Consider the following 21,539-nt stretch of genomic DNA (forward strand, 5'->3'; position numbering starts at 1 on the left):
CTGTGTTAATCCTAAATTGTTAGGGGCAGCTGGGTGGTGCAGTGGATGAAGCACGGGCCCAGGATTTGGGAGGACCTGAGTTCAAATCTGGCCTCAGACACTTGACACTTAGTAGCTGTGTGACCCTGGGCAAGTCACTTAACCCTCACTGCTCCTCAAAAAAAAGAAAAACAAACAACCAAAAATCCTAAATTGTCTTATTCCTGACTGGTGCATATAATGGTAACTGGACCCTATTTACCTTGGATTGGTGCATTTGTCAACGGCACCAGATCTCTTTGTCTAATTCAGCTTAAAACTCCATGGGACAAGGGGCAGCTAGATGGCGCAGTGGATAGAGCACCGGCCCTGGAGTCAGGAATATCTGGGTTCAAATCTGGCCTCAGACACTTAACACTTACTAGCTGTGTGACCCTGGGCAAGTCACTTAACTCCAATTGCCTCACAAAAACAAAACAAACAAACAAAACAACAAAACACAAAAAACTTCATAGACCCTAAACCCCTAAGTGCCATCCAGACAAATCTATATAGTTCTGGGAATGGCTGGTTGCCTGAGACTCACCGCCTATGGCAGTCTCATTTCTTAGAACCAGAACCAATATCGAGTGAGATGGTGGGGCACGTGCATTGTAAATAGCCATTGTTCCCTAGAGAAACACATGCACTAATGAGAAGTCCAGTAGTTAGATAACTGAATTGGAGAATCTGCTGTGACAGTAGCATCTGGAAATGTACCTGGGGACCGGCATTTCCTAGCCTCGAAAACAACCATTTTGCTAATCTCAGACAAACTGGGCCCTGTGAGGATGGAGGGAGCAGCTGGTAGAGAGAGAAAAGAGAATAAGCTATATTCCCTGAAGACAGGGTAGGTGGAGCCGATTTTATCTCTGTTCTCTCAAATTTTCCCTTCCTCCCTTTCTCCCTCTCTCTGTCTCTGTCTGTTTCTGTCTGGATCTCTGTACGTTTCTGTTCCTCAGTTTGTGTCTCCCCTCCTCCATGTCCTCTTCTTCCTCTCTTTCTTTCTTATCATCCCCATTACCTGTTACCTTTACCTTTGTATTCTTGTGGCCCTGGGCCTTTGTCAGAGTTTGGCATCAGTTAACATATTAAGAGAGCTCATTCATATGGCTCCTATTCCTTCAGTGGAATCCATCCATCCACTTTCCCCTTGGGTGTCTCTTGTTCAAATCCTCCTCTAAATCCTCCACAGGGTATCCTCTTGGTGTATGTCTTGGGATGGGTGGGGGGCAGGGCAGGTCTCTAGTTCTTTTGACATTAAATGGTCCAATTATGAAGGATGCAGGCTGTTTATTTCAAACTACTATTGGGTCACCTTTTTGTTTAGATGTCACTTTCACCTTATAATTCTTCATGGATGGGGCAGCTAGGTGGCGCAGTGGATAGAGCACTGGCCCTGGAGTAAGGAGGACCTGAGTTCAAATTTGACCTCAGGCACTTGACCCTTACTAGCTGTGTAACCTTGGGCAAGTAACTTAACCCCAATTGCCTCACCAAAAAAAAGAAAAGAAAGAAAGAAAGAAAGACTGCATAATTTTTCAGTTGCGATATAGTAAGCTTTCTTACTCACTCTTGTCCAATTCTGGGCCCAGTTCATTGTGCTTTTGAAGTAACTATGCAAGGGTACGTGTGTGTGTTTATACTCTGGACAATGGACATTCCTCATCCACTTGGCTTTTCCTATACGGAGTTAGGCCAAACTCTTTTGAGTGATTATGACTTTCCTTAGTAGTTAGTCTCTGCCATGTTTCAGGGCTTGAGGCAAACAGCACAATATCATTTGCCAACAGGAATGTCTGAAACACCTCCCCAGTTACAGGGAAATCCTTTCTGATTTGTCCTGTGTTATATATACTTGATGCCCAATAACAACTGATTCAGAAGTGACTCCTGAATTATTAATGAGCTGTTTATTTTCTGTGAAAATAGAATTGATGAGGGTTAATGGACTCAAGAGGCAGAATGAGACATATATTTTTGGACATGGCAAATGTGTGGGTTTATTTTGCTTGGCTATATTTATTTATTATGAAGATTGTGCTTTTCTTTTCTTTTAAATTGGAGGGAATGTAAGGGAAGAAGAGAACTAGCAATAGTGTCACCCTCCTCTAAAAAAGAAAAGAAAATGTAATGGAACCCCGGCCAATGAATCATAGCAGCTCATACATTTGTTGAATCTGCTGCTGTATGTATCTGATGATGAAGAATGAAAGGTGGAATTCTCCATTTCAGAGCATATATAGGCACGATGGTTTCTTTTGTTTTGTTTTATTTTGTGGGACAATGAGGGCTAAGTGACTTGCCCAGGGTCACACAGCTAGTAAGGGTCAAGTGCCTTAGTTCAGATTCGAACTCAGGTCCTCCTTACTCCAGGGCCAGTGCTCTATCCACTGAGCCACCTAGCTGCCCCATCCATAAAGAATTATAAGGTGAAAGTGACATCTAAACTAAAAGGTGATCCAATAGTAGTTTGAAATAAACAGCCTGCATCCTTCATGACTGGACCATTTAATGTCAAAAGAACTAGAGAGACACCCCCCCACACACAACCCATCCCAAGACATACACCAAGAAATCCCCTGTGGGTGGTTTCTTTGTCCACCAAACACACAAAGAAGAAATATACCTTTTTGTTGTTGGTTTCATAATATTTATTGTAAAGCACAAAACAGACATTTTAAAAGTGAAAATATACATTGAACAAGTACATTTATATCACAAAGCATTGACCATATAATAATTGCAAATACATTTGCTGGAATGTGGACATCTATACTTTTTCTTTTTTTTAAAGTGAGGCAATTGGGGTTAAGTGACTTGCCCAGGGTCACATAGCTAGTAAGTGTTAAGTGTCTGAGGCTGGATTTGAACTCAGGTACTCCTGACTCCAGGGCCGGTGCTCTATCCACTGTGCCACCTAACCACCCCAACATCTATACTAAGATACTCAAAATGAAACAAATCAGAAGAAATAGACTTCTGATTGGCTGCTGAGTCAGAACTGGTAGGGCATTCGGAAGACTCTTGAAGGCCACTGGACCTGTTTTGCTTCCCTGGTTTCCAACAAAGAGGTATGAGAATATTATTACCAGGGCCTCCTAAGGTGACCACACACATTTAGTATTACCAGTCAGAGGACAAGCTGCTGTGGACTTCCAGGTGGGCCTCAGGCCTGCTCTCATCTGGAGCCATCACAAAGCACAAACACATAACCTTGCATTGTTCAAAGAGGTAACACTAAAAAAAAAGAAAGAAAGAAAGAAAGAAAAGAAAAAAAGAGAAAGAGGTAACACTAGCTGCAGTAGCCTATAGTCATGAGCACAAGGCCTTTTTATTGCATCGGTCCCTCCTCTATCTATTCTCTCTTACCTTAGATGAAGGAATATTGGAAATAGAAAATATGAGCCACTGGGGAAGCTAGGTGGCACAGTGGATAAGGCACTGCCCCTGGATTCAGGAGGACCTGAGTTCAGATCTGACCTCAGACACTTGACACTTATTAACTGTGTGGCCCTGGGCAAGTCACTTAACCCTCATTGCTCCACACACACACAAAAAAATCATTGGTCTTGAGATCTCCAAAAGATTAAGAGAGCCACCAGGAGGCCAAGATTGGGCACTTATAATCCCCATATTTCCCAGGATTTAGACCAAATTTGACCAGATCCCTATTACAAAAGAAAAGACGGGTTTTGAAACAGTTTTTTTAAAAAATGTACAGAACAGAGCAGAAGTAAATTCATAAGGAAACACAGACGAGCAAGATGATAAGTTTTGTTTTGTTTTGTTTTGTTTTGTTTTGTTTTGTTTTTAAAGTATTTTATTATTTTCCAGTTGATGTAGGAGGCAAAAAAGGGGGTTAACAGAAAAACTAAGACCCAAGCTCTAATTCAGATGTGCTCTGAAAGGGATTCAGACCCCAGTTAATGGATAATTTAAGACTTGAGTCTTCATTAATATAAGTCAAGGCCTAGTTTCTCCCTACCCACATTAATCAGTACCCATAACAAGAACATACAGAGGCAGGTCATAAAGACCTTAAATATATCAATGATAAACTGACAGGGCATAGAAAGTCTACTGATAAATGAAGATATTTTGAAACTAGCCATGGGAATCAAAAAGTGACATGCACAGAAAAGGCCAAATTTGTCTCCAGATTCCCCTTATGAGTGTAAATCCCCAAAACACACCTCCACAGAAAAAGGTACCTGCCTCAGAGGTTGGCTTAGGACCCCAAGAACTCCAAATTAGGTTAAGCCCTCCCCTATACCTCCCTAAGGTGGAGATTATTATAATGAGACTGATAATCAACACAGTGTCAAGTGTCTGAGGCTGGATTTGAACTCAGGTCTTCCTGAATCCAGGGTTGGTGCTTTATCCACTGTGCTACCTAGTTGCCCCCCCCCCCCCCCCCCCCCCGTCTCTCTCTCTCTCTCTCTCTCTCTCTTTTTTTTTTTTGCGGGGCAATGAGGGTTAAGTGACTTGTCCAGGGTCACACAGCTAGAAACTGTCAAGTGTCTGAGGCTGGATTTGAACTCAGGTCCTCTCAAATCAATGGCCGGCGCTTTATCTACTTTGCCACCCACCCCAATCTCTTCTTGAAGAAAGTATTAATGATATACAGACATGAGGTGTCCCTGTAATCTGTAAACCTTGGTTTCTCCCATTTCGTAATCCTGAGCCATATCTTCCACTATATTTTTCTCCAATTTTCCCTATAACCACTTTTTTATTGAACTTAACAAATAATAAATTATATATTGATTTCATTTGGATCCTCATTGGATGCTTTGTAAACATTTCTCTACTTCTTCAGTCTCCTAATCCTCAACAAAAGGCGTTGTTTAAGATATCAGATTTGTAGACGGGTCTTTTTGCAGATATTAGTCATCATGCTTTTTGGTGCCATTGGACACAAGATAAAACCAACTCTTCTAACTTCAATGACCTCTCCAAGACATATCGGGATCATTCTTTCATTTAGCTTCCTCTCCCTCAGATTTTCTCATATTAGAGGCAGTTAAGTGGACTGAGCTCTGGACTTGGAGTCAGGAAGACCTGAACTCAAATCCTGTGTTAGATGTTACCTGTGTTACCCTGAACAGCAGCTCTTTCTGCCTCATCTGTCAAATGGGGATAATAATAGCACTCATCTCAAAGGGTTGTTGTGAGACTCAAATGAGACCACATTTGCAAACCCTAAGGCACTATATACACAGTATATACAAACAGCTGGTAAATAGTACTAGTACTGTATTAATAACTATTCCATAAGGATATTATAAGGATTTAATGAGATAATAGACATAAGCCCTGCAAAACCTTAAAAGGCCTGTACAAGTTTTAACTATTATAATCTATAATTGGTATGATTCATATCAGCAGTATATTGACTTTCCAGTCATTGGATGTTTTGAGAACCGAATGTTAAATGAACATTTATAGAGGCCTAAATATCGCATGAATTCTTAGTACCCCCAGTCCCTTCTCTGCCACCCTCACCACAGAAACCTCTGATGAGTCTGAGGGTTAGTGAGAACCTCTCTGGCTTTTTTTTTTTTTTTTAAGTGAGGCAATTGGGGTTAAGTGACTTGCCCAGGGTCACAAAGCTAGTAAGTGTTAAGTGTCTGAGATCAGATTTGAACTCAGGTACTCCTGACTCCAGGGCCCGTGCTTTATCCACTGCGCCACCTAGCCGCCCCTCTCTTTTATGGGTTGCCATGGTTGACCTCCTCACCTACTGATGAGCCTTGGAAAGCAGACACAGTCAATCTCTTGCTGAGACCATTGGTTTTCCCCAGTAAATTTTTGAGTTCCAAATTGTATCCCTCCTTTCCTTTTTCCTCTTCCCCCTCCCTGAGGCAGTAAGCAATAAGATATAGGTTATACATGTGTAATTATGTAAAACATTGCCATATTAGTCATTTTGTACAAGAAAACATAAATAAAAGAAAAAATGAAAGAAAGTGAAAAATAGCATGCTTTAGTCTGTGTTCAATCAATATCAGTTCTTTCTTTGGAGGTGGATAGTATGCTTCGTCATTAGTCCTTTGAAATTGTCTTGGATTGGGCACTAGGTGGCTCAGTGGATAAAGCACAAGCCCTGGATTCAGGAGGACCTGAGTTCAAATCTGACCACTGTAACGATTGGAATAACGCCACCTGCTGGATACTTACTGTAGAAGAGTTCTGCCCATGAAGGGAAGGTCTTTGAGGGCAAGACCAGGAGTCAGGAAGTGACGCGGGCTAGTGGGAGGAGGAAGGAAGAGACTGGCGCTCAGTCTCGGGCTCTTTCCTCTGGACTCTGGCGGAGAAGGGAGCTAGAAATGTGCTCTCCCTTTAATAGATAGAAATCTAGGCCTTTTTCTCTCTCTTTACCAAATTCTTATTCTCCTTAATAAATGCTTAAAAGTCTAACTCTTGCTAAAGCTTATAATTTATTGGCGACCACTCATTAGATATTTTAGACAGTTTAGCTAGAATTTTAACCCTTAACACCTCAGACACTTGACACTTACTAGCTGTGTGACCCTGGGCAAGTCACTTTACCCTCATTGCCCCGCAGAAAGAAAGAAAGAAAGAAAGAAAGAAAGAAAGAAAGAAAGAAAGAAAGAAAGAAAGAAAGAAAGGGAGGAAGGAAGGAAGGAAGGAAGGAAGGAAGGAAGGAAGGAAGGAAGGAAGGAAGGAAGGAAGAAAAAAAAGAAATTGTCTTAGATCATTGTATTGCTGAGAATAGTTAAGTCATTCACAGTTCTTCATCAAACAATGTTGCTGTCTCTGTGCATAATGCTCTCTTGGTTCTGCTCACTTCACTATACATCAGTTCATACAAGTCTTTCTAGGCCTTTCTGAAATCATTTGCTTGTCATATACCACAGCTTATTTAGCCATTCCCCAATTGAGGGGCATTCCTTTGATTTTCAATTCTTAGCCACCACAAAAAAGAGTTGCTATAAATATTTTTGTACAAAATAGGTCTTTTTCTCTTTTTGGGGATGTCTTTGGGATATAGACCTAGCAGTGGTATAGCTGGATCAAAGGGTATGCACAGTTCTATAGCCCTTTGAATATAGTTCCAAATTGCTCTACCAAATGGTTGGATCTTTTTACAACTCCACCAACAGTGGATTAGCATCCCAGTTTCCCCACATCCCCTCCAACATCCAATATTTTCCTTTTTTGTTATATTTGCCACTCTGATAGGTATGAGGTGATACCTTAGAGTTGTTTTAATTTGCATTTCTCTAATCAATAGTGATCTAGAGCATTTTTTCATGTGATTATAGATAGCTTTGATTTCTTTGTCTGAGAACTGCCTGTTTAGATCCTTTGACCATTTATCAATTGAGGAATGACTTGTATTTTTATAAATTTGACTCAGTTCTCTATATATTTGAGAAATGGGGCCTTTGTCAGAGACACTTATTTCAAAAATTCTTTTCCCATTTTCTGTTTCCTTTATAATCTTGGTTATATTAGTTTTGTTTATGCAAAAACTTTTTAATTTTATATAATCAAAATTATCTTTTTTACATTTTTTTAGTGCTCTCCATATCTTCTTTGGTCCTAAATTCTTCCTCTGTCCATAAATCTGGTAGATAAATGATTCCATGCTCTCTTAATTTGCTAATGGTTTCACTCTTTGTGTGCAAATCATGTACCCATTTTAACCTTATTTTCCGTATACAGTAGGTCTATACCTCGTTTCTGCAATACTGTTTTCCAGTTTTCCCAGCAGTTTTTGTCAAATAATGAGTCTTTGTTCCAAAAGCTTGGATCTTTGGGTTTATCATATACCAGATTACTATAGTCATTTACTTTAGTGTTATTTGTACCTATTATATTCCACAGATCCACTTCCTTATTTCTTAGCCAGTACCAGATTGTTTTGATTATCACCACTTTAAAATACAGTTTGAGATCTGGTACTGATAGACCACCTTCTTTTGTATTTTTTCATTGATTCCCTTGATATCCTTTAGTTTTGTTCTTCCAGATGAATTTTTTCTAGATCTAGAAAATAATTTTTATAGTTTGATTGATTTAGTGATATAGCACTAAATAAATAAATTATCTTAGGTAAGATTGTCATTTTTATTATATTGGCTTCGCCTACCCATGAGCAATTAATATTTTTCCAATTGTTTAGATCCAACTTTATTTCTGTGAAAAGTGGTTTATACTTCTGGTCATATAGTTCCTGGGTTTGTCTTGGCATATAGACTCCCAAGTATTTTATATTGGCCACAGTTATTTTAAATGGAATTTCTCTTTCTAGCTATCATTGCTAAGCTTTGTTGGTAACATATAGAAATGCTGATGATTTATGTGGATTTATTTCGTATCCTTCAACTTTTCTTAAGTTGTTAATCATTTCATGTGGTTTTTTAGTTGATTTTCTAGGATTGTCTAAGTATAACATCATATCATCTGCAAAGAGTGATAGTTTTGTTTCCTCATTACCTATTCTAATTTCTTTAATTTCTTTTTCTTTCCTTATTGCTATTGTTAACATTTTTAGTATAATATTAAATGATAGAGGTGATAAGGGGTATCCTTACTTCACCTCTGATCGTATTGAGAAGACTTCTAGCTTATCCCCATTATAGATAATGCTGAGACAATTCTTGAAGCCTTTCTAGTGCAGTAATTTGCCAGCCAGGCTTTCTAGAACCCAAGACTGCTGGCATGCTATGCCAAGATGAGTCATCGAAGTAGTATCTTGGGAGACTTTGGCATTTCAGTGGAAAATTATATCATACTGAGAATTTTCTGCAACAGTAGAAAAAAAGCTTTTTGCTTTGACTCTGAGACTCTAGGTTTAAATTTTGACGCCAGCCCTTACTTGAAAATAGGGAAGAAAAAGATTGTTTACAGAGCTGGGAGAGACCTTAGAGATTATTCTTGTCCAAGATGCTCATTTTACACATGAAAAAAAAAAAATGAGGCCCTAAAGAGGGGATGACTTGGGCAGCATCACAAAGGTCCCAGTTCTCACCCTCTCTTCTTTCCCCAGTATTCTTGGGTGCCTTGCATAATCCCTTCCTTAGCTGTTCCAAGGGTTGACAGCAAGGACTCCCCCAGGCTGCCTCCCATGCTTCTCCTTCATTCCTTTTTTCCTATTCCCATACTCTTACCCAGAATGACTGAGGAAATAGACTCAGAATAATCCTGTGAATCAGCTCCAGAGAGACTTAAGGGTGCAAGGAACTATTTGAAAGTTGTTTTCTGAGCCTTTAGACCTGGGGTCAATAGATTACAAGGGTTTTGTGAACTCTGATGGGAAATAATTACCTTTTATCCCCCCCAAAATTGCATTTTGTTGTAACCCTATTTTATGCATTTAAAAACATTGTTCTCGGGGCAGCTAGGTGGCGCAGTGAATAAAGAACTTGTCTTGGATTCAGGAGGACCTGAGTTCAAATCCAATCTCAGACACTTGATACTTAATAGCTGTGTAACCCTAGGCAAGTCACTTAACCCTCATTGCCCAGCAAAAACAAAAGCAAAAACAAAACCAAAAAAAACCCATTGTTCTGAAAAGGTGTCCATAAGCTTTATTAAGACTACCAAGTATCCAGGAAACAAATAAGGTTAAGATCCCCCAGCAATATGTGTGGGAAATATATCTCCTGGATGTTAAGGGTGAAAAGATTTCAGACAATGGAGTTGCCAAGACCCACCCCAATACTGGGATTTGGGTCTTCTTTGGAAGCTCTCCTTAGAAAACAAATTGTACATAAGAGAAGGGTTTTTTTGTACGTAAGCCTTTTTCATGTTCTTTTTGTGTATTGGAATGTTTGGGCTTAAAGATATTTATTAAGTTAATAAGAAAAAAGAAAACAAAAGTTGGATAGGAATAATATTTCTCCTCCCAGCTCTTGGGTGATGTTAGAAGTATGATAAAGCGTCAGAGAAAGGGGCAGCTCAATGACAAAGGAGACAGAGCCTGAGACCTGGAATCCGAAGATCTGAGTTCAAATTTGTCCACAGACACTTTTTATGTGTATGACCCTGAGCAGGTCACTTCACTTCAGTTTGCCTCAGTTTCCTCTTCTATTAAATGGGGATAATAATAGCACCTACTCTTTGGGGGGGACTTGTGACCTGGATGGGGGACTAGCTCACCCAAAGAATTGGAGGCTCATCATAAATCTTGTAAGATAAAAAGATTTATTAGGAGAGAAGAATAAATATGGCCAGGGAACAGATCACTATGGTTACTGTCCCACTGGAGAAAGAGAAGATCTGGTCTTTTATATTTTTACAAAACAAAGAAAGGGGAGGAAAGAGCAAGATAACTGTGAGGGACTCCGTAGGATCCATCCATATCCTGCATATCATCTTGCAGACCTTGGTATTGCTTATCCGCATGCTGGGGTCATGTCTTGCCACACCTCATACCTGAGGTGGGAGACAGAGCTGTTTTTCCCTTGCTCTTGGGGGTTGGGATCGTTAGGTTTCTTGGGGTCCCACTGTATTCCCACAACACTACCTCACAGGGTCCTTATGAGGATCAAATGAGAGAATCTTGGTAAAAATGTGCTTAGCACAGTATCTGACCCATAGTAAATCCTGTATAGATGTTAGCTATTGTTATTAATAAAGCAGCTAGGTGGTGCAATAGATTGAGTGCTAGGCTCGACAGCAGGAAGACTCATTTTCCTGAGTTCAAATATGTCCTCAGATACTTATTTGTTGTGTGATCCTGGGCAAGTCACTTAACCCAGTTTGCTTTAGTTTCCTCATCTGTAAAAAGAGCTAGAGAAGGATATGGCAAACCACTCCAGCATCTTTGCCAAGAAAACCCCAAATGGGATCAGAGAGAGTTGAATGTGACTGAAAGAACTGAAGAACAACACATTATTAAGGCATTTGAGTTTATCTGTAACACTCCCAAGCCATTTCATAGAGCTGGTAGTACAGAGTTGGTCGCTGGGAAAGAGAGAGGCTGATGTCATTTGAGGGTGGCTGAGGAGAGATACAGAGGCTTCAAGGCCAGACCTGCAAAAGAGGATGGAGAACCTCTGTTGGAAAGCAGAATCCTGGTAACTCAAGAAGTGGGAACCTTGCTATCTGCTAGGAGCTAAAGAAAACTGCCAGCAGGTCGACAATCAAGGAGACTTCCAGAGATCCATGAGAAGAGGCCTCAGTGTCAGAAGTATTTTGAGAAGCCCAACTAAATCTAGTCCAGTGGTGTCAAACTCAGAAACAGAGGCTACTAAACCATACATAAGAATCCCTGTATATGGACTTAGAAAATAACACATTAACATTATCCATGCTCTATTGTATTTTTATTTATTTTGTTAAATGTTTCCCAATTACATTTTAATCTGGTTTGGCAATATTTCAAAGTATAAAATCATATCATCTGCAAAGAGTGATAGTTTTGTTTCCTCATTACCTATTCTAATTTCTTTCATTTCTTTTTCTTCCCTTATTGCTATAGGTAACATTTCTAGTACAATATTAAGTAATAGAGGTGCCTACTGTGTGCCTTTTATTAAGTGCCAACTATGTGCTAGACACTGTTGGGCAAGGCCTTAAATGCCATGAAGAGGAGATTACATCTTATCCTAGAGCTAATAGGAAGCCACAGAAAGGTTTGTTTTGTTTTGTTTTTTGGTGAGGCAATTGGGATTAAGTGACTTGCCCAGGGTCACACAGCTAGTAAGTGTCAAGTGTCTGAGTCAGAATTTCAACTCAGGTCCTCTTGATTCCAGGCCCGGTGTTCTATCCATTGCACTACCTGGCTGCCCCCCACAGAAAGGTTTTTGAGCCAAAGAATAGCCCAATAAAACCTGTCCCTTAAAAAAATATTTTGGCAATTGTGTGGAGGGATTGGAAAAAGGAGAACCTAGAAGCAGGGAGGTCAGTTAAGGAAGCTTAGACACTAGTCTAGTTGGGATGTTATGGGGGCCTCACCTGGAGTGGTGGAAATGTGAACAGAGAAAAGGAGAGAGATGGAAGAGGTATGGAGGTGAAATAACAAGATTTGAAACTGATTGGATAATAGGGGATAGGCAGAGGGAAGTGTTGACCATGACTTCGTGGCCGTCTCAGGCCCTGTAATTGATTCATGTGTGCTATCTCAATTGGACTATAAGCTTCCCAAGGGCAGGTGCCATTCTTTTTGGCCTAGCACGGGTGTGGGTGCCTAGCAAATGCTTGCCATTCTAAGTGGGTTGAAAAGTGTAGACGACTCACAGTTATTATCTTGCCCCCAAAATCTGAGGGCATGACAGTGTGATCTTATATAACTTCAGCTATGAGTCATACCACATGTTGTTTTAGAAATAAGCTTCATATTTATGGGAGGAATTAGGCTCCATATCATTGCCTGCCCCTAGCAAAGTCTTTTTTTCCTGCCAGTGTCTCTATTCCTCTGGACCCCACTCTTACAGACTTTGGGTAGAAGGGAGCCCCAGCTATCTGCTTGAGGATTTAAGCTTGGGATTTGCCTCTGGTCCTCCCTGTTTCCTTACTCACTCATCTCTCAAAAATGCTGCCCTGCCCAGAAAGATTTATCTTCGGTCTCTTTCCATGCTCTGAGACTCTGGGAATTGGGGGGAGCCAGTACAAGATGTTATTCTAAAATCCTACAAGAGCAAGGCAAAGCAGGAGCGATTGTGGAAGAGAAGGAAGCACAGTCTCTGGGCTTTACAAGGCCACCTCCCTCTGGTTTGGAGGGTTGGCAGAGGTGGCCCCATTCCAGGAACACTAAGCTTCTTTTCGCTCACACAATGTCCCTCCTGGAAGGTCCCCGGGTGTTCTGGTTTGGGTACCAGGGCTGGCTTTACTAATAGGAACAAGGTGTGATTTGAATCAAAGACGTTCCCCCCAGCCTCCCCCGCCCCCCAATATCTTCCCCTTCCTTGATCTAGTTGAGAAGCCTTCTAGAGAGTCTTTCTTGACCATTCAAATCTCTATAGGGTGGAAGCACAAAATAACTAGTTAACACTTGATGTTACTCTCTACTATTTGGAGGGGACTGAGATCTACAGGGACAGAATGGAAAAAGCAGGGGGAGGGGTGAGCTGAAGAGTGTACGTGTGCGTGTGGGTGTGGGGGGGAGACGACCTTGACCTAGACCTTGTGCTACACGATTCCCCAAACCCTACAGTAAGATGCAGGCGTAGAAACCTGTGCATGGGTGCTCTCCCTTCCTGAGTGATCTCTCCGTTACGGTGAGGAAGAAAAATAAACCCTTTGCCCTCCGGCAGTGCCCCACCTCCCCCGTTATAAGGAGGACCTCCCAGGGATGAGGGAGGGGCTCCTAGTTCTCTCAAGCTTTACCGTTTCCTTTTAGGGGCATGCAACGCCACGGCCAAGTGTAAGCCTTGTGACTTTGAGCCAAGTCATTTCCCCACTTTGGGCCTCAATTTCCACATCTGTAAGTCCCAGGGGTTGCCCGCGGATAGCCCCTAAGGATCATTTCCATTTCAGATCCGTGGACTTTCTTTTTCTTTTCTGCTGCCAGACCTTTACCCCACGCGGGTCTCTGGTACCTCGCTGGTCACTGCCCTGGGGGTCTAGCCACCCCACCCCACCCCACCCCACCCCTGCAGGGCTTTTGACCTTAGGCTAAGATGCGGGGCCGCCAGTTCCGCACTCCTCTCCCCAGCCCCTCCCCACTGTTTTCCGTCCTGCAGGAGCGGGGCGGGTTCCCGAGGCCCGGGCTCCTCCTCCTCGGCCCCGCCCTGACGGCCGCGACCGCCCGGGGGAGGGAGCCGGGGTTGGAGAGAGAGCCGGGCGGTGGGACACCTAGGCATCAGTTTGGGAGACGGCTAGCGCTAGGAGGTGAGTGGGCCTGGTTGGGCAGGTAAGGAGCCCTCTGCCTACCTCGCGTCCACTCCTGCATTTCTTCCTCTCTGCTTCTCCTTCCCCATCCTGTCTCCTCCCCCCCCCCCCCCGTTCCTTTGACCCCCTTCCACTTAGTCCTCTGTCCCTGCCCGGGTCCCCCCGGAGACAGCTTGTGTATGTGTGTGTATATGGGGGCGGGGGTCCCTTCTGGAGTTGTAGGGTACCACTGGGGATGGGAGGGCGCAGGGGTGAGGACGTCTGGGCCCTCCGCCCCCAACCCTTGCTGCGGCGGGCGGGGGTGAGGGGGGCTTCTTCTCTTGCCCCCTTCCCAGGTACAGCCTTGCCCCCTTCCCCCCGAGGCAGGGGATGGTTGGAAGCCGGGACCCAGATCCCCCTCCCCCAGCGCTGCCTGTCCATTTCCACTCTCCTCTGCCCCAGATCCCTGGACCTAAGCCGGAACTTCCTTCTTTGAAAAAAGACCTAAAGCAGCCAGGGTGTTGGATTTGCTCGGGCCCGGGAGGAGACTCCCCGCCTCCGTGCCCAGCCGGGGTTGGCCGGACTCTGCCACTGGCGCTTTCCCCGCCCGAGCGGGACGGACGCGCTCTTGCGCACCGGCTTGGGCTGGTCTGGCCCGAGCCGCGCTGGACGGACTGCGAAGCGACTCCCCCGTCCCCGGGGCCCTTTGGCTGCCCGGCTGCGGTGCGCCTGGGCTGGGTTTTTCCACGGGTGTCCTTGGCTTGCAGTGTCTGCTGAGGTGCTAAAGGTTAGACCCTTAAAGGCGCAGCACCACCACCCCCCCCCCCCGGGCCCCGAAAACTTGCTTTTGTTTTTGGAGAACTTGACCCCAAGCGGAAGCGAGAGAAATTCACTAGGACTTAATTTCGAGGCGTGTCTGCGGCCGGCTGCGGTGTGGGTGATATAGATGAGAAAGGCTCCCCCGGCTTTCCCTTCCCGGTTCTCTTTCCCCCCAGCACTGGAGCAGTGGACGGTCGGGCTAGGAGTCAGTTTAGGGCCGGGGGACAAAGTGAGAGCCGAGTCTAGGACTCGCGACCTTTACCCCTTAACCAGCGGGGCTAACTGGCTAAACACACCATCAAGGTGGCAGAAAAGGCCACCCTGCCCTCCAAGAGAGAAGGGGAGGCTTGTGTTGACTGAGAGGTAAAGAAGGCTGGATTTGGATGTCTTTGGCTCCCACCCGGGGAAGGGACGAGGTGCTGCTAGTGTTTGTGGGCTGGTAACTTTTCGGGGATTGACCTGCTAAGGACTCTTTAGGTTTGGGGAACACTGAGATACCCGGTATGCTTTGTCTTGGCCCAAGGTTATATTGCTCCTTGTTTTCCCACAGGACCCTCCAATTTGAAGGGAAAAAAAATAGATTACTCCGGCGGAAGGGGGGAGGGGTTTGGTGCTATAGTTGTCAGTAGGGCAGGGAACCCCCCTGGAGAGTTGTTCCAAGCCATTGGGAACAACTCAGTTTGCTGAAAGGAAGAATTGCTTAACACCTGTTAATAGGCTGCCAGCTGCTCAGGCCTAATGTTAAGAGAGGGAGAGTATCTAAGGTTCAAGATCCGCTGGGAACTGTGGTTTCTATTATCCCCTCCCCCCCACCCCAATCCAATAAAAAAAGGAGAACTGGAATTCTCTGAGCTGGGAGAAGATAGGCCTCTCAAAGCTCCATCTTTGCCACTGATCTGCATAGGGAGAAAGAATTTAGCTATTCTCCCTCCACCAAAGTGTCAGGTGGCCAGCTTCGCATCCGGGAGGTTGGGCTAGAGTCTGGAAGACTGGAATTCAAATACAGCCTCAACTGTGTGACCCGGGGCAAGTCACTTAACCCCAATTGCCTCAAAAAAACAAACAAACAAATACAGCCGGGGACACTTGTTAGTGGTGTGGCCCAGGGCAAGTCACTTGCTTTCTGTTTGTTTCCCTTTCCTTATCTGCAAAATGAGAATATTAAAAACCCCTACCTTCCTTTGTTGTGAGGATCAAATGAGATAATAATTTTAAAGCACTTAGCAAAGGGCCAAGTACATAGGAAATGATACATAAATGTTAACTATTATTATTTTTTTTTTTGGTGAGGCAATTGGGGTTAAGTGACTTGCTCAGGGTCACACAGCTAGTGTTAAGTGTCTGAGGTCAGATTTGAACTCAGATCCTCCTTACTCCAGGACCAATGCTCTATCCACTGCGCCACCTAGCTGCCCCAACTATTATTATTATTCTCAAGGTTAGCGACTAAGGTAGATGCTTATTAAGTCCTTGTTGAATGTAATTAGCTAAAGTTGGGCACAAAGATGCTCTGAGGGCAGCAGGAACCTTGGCTGACTGGAAAACAAAATGGTGGGGCAGAGGAGGAGTTCCAAAGGTGTCCACAGTTGGGCAGGTCAAGTCACCAGTTATTTATTGAATCCTTATGATGAGCTAATCCCTGTTCCAAGGGGACTAAAAGATAGAGTGCCTGCTCTCGAGGAGTTTATATTCTAACAAGAGAAAACACACAAGGAAATTTAAAAGGTTGGAATGGGAAGGAAAGCACCACCGAGGTGGGAGGATGATGGAGAAAGGAGTCTGGAAACTGGAACTCACTGATGGGGATCCACAGAAGAATACATGTTGTTCTTCTTCTGGTTTTGACCCTTGTGGTTTGGAGTAGCCTTTATTTTATTTTATTTTATTTTTTGCAGGGCAGTGAGGGTTACACAGCTAATGAGTGCCAAGTGTCTGAAACCTGATTGGAACTCGGGTCCTCCTGAATCCAGAGCCAGTGCTTTATCTACTGAGCCACCTAGTTGCCCCAGTAGCCTTTATTTGTATACTTGATTCCATTTATACATTTTACCATGGCCCATTTAACGAATATTAAATATCTGACCAAATACTCCTGCAGATAATATCAGCAAAAAGTCACTAGCCTAACCCTGCTTGAAAGGCTTTTTTAGGAGTTCCCAAGGAGGATAAGATCCTGTCCTCAAGGTGCTTTCTATCTGGTGTGGTAGATGGTAGGAAAAAACAGATAGCTTGGTATAGCAACTATTGGGGGTGTATAAAATGAAGGCGTAGAACAAGGTGACACTAGATATCTTTCAGCTCCAAATCCGATGCTGATGTTTTGAACTCAATGAAACCTTTCTTCATGACCCTCACCCATAAAAACTTCTCAGCTGAATCCCTATTTTAAAAAAAATACCTGTATTACTTATTAAGCCCTTAATATATTCTGTCTCACAGAGGATAGAGCATTGGGCTTAGAATCAGGAGGACTCATCTTCCTGAGTTTAAATCTGGTCTCCAGCACTAGCTGTGTGACCCTGGGCAAGTCACTTAACTTCTGTTTGCCTAAGTTCCTCATGTGTAAAATGAGTGGGAGAAAGAAATGGCAAATCACTCCAGTGGGCCAAGAAAAGCCCAAAATGGGGTTACAAGGAGTGGGATCTTAGCTGTGTGACCCTGGGCAAGTCACTTAACCCTCATTGCCCCTCAAAAAAAGCAAAAAAAAAAAACAAAACAAAACCAAAAACCCCAAAGCAAAGTTGGACAGGACTGAAACAACAACACATGCTATCTTAAAATGGTGGGTTAACAGTTCACAGATCTTATCTCCAGCTGGAGAACAAGGACTATATCTTATACTTATTTGTATTCAGTAAATATTTTTAAAATATCTACTATGTACAAGTCCTACTCTTAAGTGTTTTGGGATAGACAAATATAAAAGGTCTTCCCCTCCCCCTTAGTCTAGTAGAGAAGGCAAGACAGATAGATACTCAATGTACACGAACAAAATAATGGAGAGTCTCAGTGCTACTAGAGAGATACAAGAAAAATACCGTGTGTGTGTGTGTGTGTGTGTGTGTGTGTGTGTGTGTGTGTGTGTGTGTGTGTGTTGGTGATGTTCTAGGTGTTGGATTAGATCACCCCTGGGATTCCTTTCCCTACTAAAATTCTGTTAATTCGAAGGTACAAGACAGACAGACAAGATGCCTTATGGATAGCATGAGACACTAAGCTACTGGAATTCCTTAACCAGACATTCAAGGTCCTCCACCAACATACCTCAGTTTACTATTTCCTCCACTACTCTCCTCGAGATCCTCCAGACTTGAAGACTGAACCTCTTGCTGCTCTTAAAACATGCCCTTACTTGAGTTCAAATCCGGCCTCAGACACTTGCCACTTACTAGCTGTGTGACCCTGGGCAAGTCACTTAACCCTCATTGCCCTGCAAAAAACCCAACCCAAACCAAACCAAACAAACAAACAAAAAAACCCATGCCCTTGCCCTCTCTCCTCCCCACCACCTCTTGTTTTTCTTCACATCCTAGCCCCTCACCTGGGATGCTTCCCGCCTGATGGCACCTACCATAATGAAATAGCCGTGCTTCATGGTCAGCTTCCAACCCCACTTCCTTCAGTTCTTTCTCTGGAGACATGCTTCATCATTAGTCCTTTGGGATTATATTGCTGAGAATAGTTAAGTCATTTACAATTTTTCATCGAAAAGTATTGCTGTTACTATGTAAAATGTTCTCATGGTTCTGCTCACTTCACTATAAATTCATTCATATAAGTCTTTCCAGGTTTTTCTGAAATCATTCTGTTTGTCATTTTTTATAGCACAGTAAGATTCTATTACAATCATATACCACAGCTTGTTCATTTTCCTTTTTCTGACATATTATGTACGAGGGGCACCTGAGTTGTTCTAATGTGTATTTCTCTCATCAATAGTGATTTAGGGTATTTTTTTTATATGACTATAAAAAGCTTTGATTATTTCATCTGAAAACTACCTGTTTATATCCTTTGTTTTGTTTTGGTGGGCAATGAGGGTTAAATGACTTGCCCAGGGTCACACAGCTAGTAAGTGTCAAGTGTCTGAGGTCAAATTTGAACTCAGGTCCTCCTGAACCCAGGGCTGGTGCTTTATCCATTGCGCCACCTAGCTGCCCCCCTACCACAGCTTGTTTAGCCATTCCTCAATTAATGGGCATTCCTTTGATTTCTAATTCTTAGCTGCCACAAAAAGAGCTGCTTTAAATATTTCTGAACAAAAAGGTCCTTTTCTCTTTTGGGGGGAGATGTTTTTGGGATATAAGCGTAGCTGTGGTATTGTTGGAACAAAGGGTATGCACGGTTTTATATCCCTTTGAAAATGGTTCCAAATTGCTCTTCAGAATGGTTGGACTTTTCACAACTCTGCCAACAGCGGATTGGCGTCCCAGTTTTCCCACATCCTCTCCAACATCCAATATTATCCTTTTTTGTTATATTTGCTACTCTGATAGGTGTGAGGTGGTACCTCAGAGTTGTTTTAATTTGCATTTCTCTGATCAACAGTGATTTAGAGCATTTTTATATGACTATTGATAGCTTTGATTTCTTTGTTCATATCCTGTTCACATCCTTTGACCATTTATTAATTGGGGAATGACTTGTATTTTTAGAAATTTGACTCAGTTCTGTATATATTTGAGAAATGAGACCCTTCTCAGTGATCCTTGTTGCAAAAATTCCTTGTTTTCTGCTTTCCTTATAGTTTTCGTTACATTTGTTTTGTTTGTGCAAAAGCTTTTTAATTTTATATAATCAAAATGATCTATTTTACATTTAGTCATGCTCTCTGTATGTTCATTGGTCCTAAATTCTTCCCCGACCATAAATCTGACAGATAACTATACCAAGCTCTCTTAATTTGCTTATGGTATCACCCTTTGTGTGTAAATCATGCACCCATTTTGAGACATAGTATTTGTAAAGAGCTTTGCAAACCTTAAAGCACTCACTATATGAGTGTAATCACTAATGGAGATGATAAAGAGAAATTCTCAGTGAAAGCTTAAGGAATTGAGGGTATCCCTGAGGGACACCTGAAGTCACCATTGAGAATTGCCACCTCTTCCCACCATTACTCATTCTTCCCTTTTATGTACCTCTTTGCCATCTTGACTTTTGGTCTGACATGACCCCTTCACAGGTGGATAAACAATTTTTCTGTTAACCTCATTCCTACTCCCATTACCTCGGATTATCAAGAATTCATATGGTGGCCAAGTAAGAAAGTTCAGGGGAAGTGGTTCCAATCATTGTGGACTCTCAGCTATATGGGGAAGTAGAGACAGTTTGTCATTTATCAAGCACCAGGACTCAAAGAATAAATTTACATTCTCTTTACCTCCAGCCTACACTTTGGGATAACCTCTTAAGTGGTCACTATGCCTCCAGCCTCTCCTTTTTCCAGCCCATCCTTCAGACTGCTGCTAAACCAGCCTTGAGGGACAGATCTGAGCATGTCACTTCTGCCCTCCCAGTCTGACTCCACACGACCTTTTGAGCGTTATTTCTTATCACTCCCCTTGTTTGCAGTCCTTTTTCCAGCCAAACTGAACTGTTTGCTGAACTCTGTAGAACATTTCCCAGCCCTGCCCAGTCCATAAAAGGATCCTGGAGTCTACTCTTCTCTCTGCCTTTGCAAATTCTTCTCTTCTTTCCAGGCTACGGTGTTCCCTCCTCCAGGAAGTGTGCCCGGTGAACCCTTTGACTAAAAGTGTTTACTTTACATTTCTCCTTTGTTCCTTTCCTGCCCCGCCTGGTGATTGTGCTTCATCTGTGCATGTATCATTTCTACCCCTTTTACATCCTCCCCCCAATGAATTTTAAGTTCTTTAAAAAATGTTATATCCTACAACTTGCACATAACAGAAGTCTCTTTTCTTTTCTCTTCTTTTTTTTTTTTTATTTGCGGGGCAATGAGGGTGAAGTGACTTGCCCAGGGTCATACAGCTAGCAAGTGTCAGGTGTCTGAGGTCGTATTTGAACTCAGGTTCTCCTGAATTCAGGGCTGGTGCTTTATCCACTGCGCCACCTAGCTGCCCCTGAGGTTTCATATTTATTGAATTTATGTGACTTGCCCAAAGGCTATAGAGGTTATAAGTATCAGAGCTGAAATTTGAACCCAGGTCCTCTGAAGCCTGAGGCCAGGTGTCCTTTTCACTATACTGTAACTGCCTCCCCAAACCTCAGCCCAGTACTATGCCCCTTTCTTCTTTCCATCTGACTGCTATATAGTAGTTCCCTGCTTTGGCGTAGCTCTCCACCTTATGCCCTCAGCCCTCATCTGGAGTATGGAATTCAGCTTTCGGAATCACAATTGAATGATACAGCACTGATTAGTTAGAGAGGCTCTGGAAAAATGGAACCAGGATGGTGACGTCTGTCCCATGGGAGAATGGATTGAAGTTGGGTTTTTAGCCTGAGAAAGAAAATACTTTGGGGTATTTTATTGTTTGTTTGGGTTTGTTTTTTGCTGGACAATGAGGGTTAAGTGACTTGCCCAGGGTCACACAGCTAGCTAGCATGTGTCAAGTGTCTAAGGCAGGATTTAAACTCAGGTCCTCTTGAATCCAGGGCCAGTGCTTTATCCACTGCGCCACCTAACTGCCCCCCTTTGGGGTATTTTAGAGGAAGAGAACAATGCACAATTGCAAAGTTTAAAGGACTGAAGTGTGTGTGAGCGATTAAACTTGTTCTTTTGGGCTTCAGAAGACTGAATCAGGAGCAATGGACGGAAGGTACAAAAAGGGAAATTGAGGCTTGGCTTCCTAAGAGTAAGAGCTGTCCCAGAGAGCAGTGGGCTGCTTCAGAAAGTGATCCACATCCTTGGAAGTCTTTGAGAAGGAGTTGGATGAAAGAGCTTGGCAAGTATC

At 43.0% G+C, this 21,539-nt stretch overlaps 1 protein-coding gene across 3 annotated transcripts in view; it reads left to right on the forward strand.

The window, feature by feature from the left end:
• The first annotated feature begins 13,685 nt into the window (after positions 1-13,685).
• Positions 13,686-21,539, forward strand: part of ANXA11 (annexin A11) — a 51,985-nt gene continuing 44,131 nt past the window's right edge. The window contains exon 1 of one of the 3 annotated variants that reach the window (XM_043987739.1): positions 13,686-13,827. The gene's annotated coding sequence lies outside the window, so the exon portion shown is untranslated. Of the gene's footprint in view, positions 13,850-14,432; positions 14,594-21,539 lie in introns of those variants that run through there. The other 2 variants (XM_043987742.1, XM_043987740.1) reach the window with 2 other exon arrangements.

Source organism: Dromiciops gliroides, chromosome 2, assembly GCF_019393635.1.
Source record: "Dromiciops gliroides isolate mDroGli1 chromosome 2, mDroGli1.pri, whole genome shotgun sequence".
Lineage (NCBI taxonomy): Eukaryota > Metazoa > Chordata > Mammalia > Microbiotheria > Microbiotheriidae > Dromiciops > Dromiciops gliroides.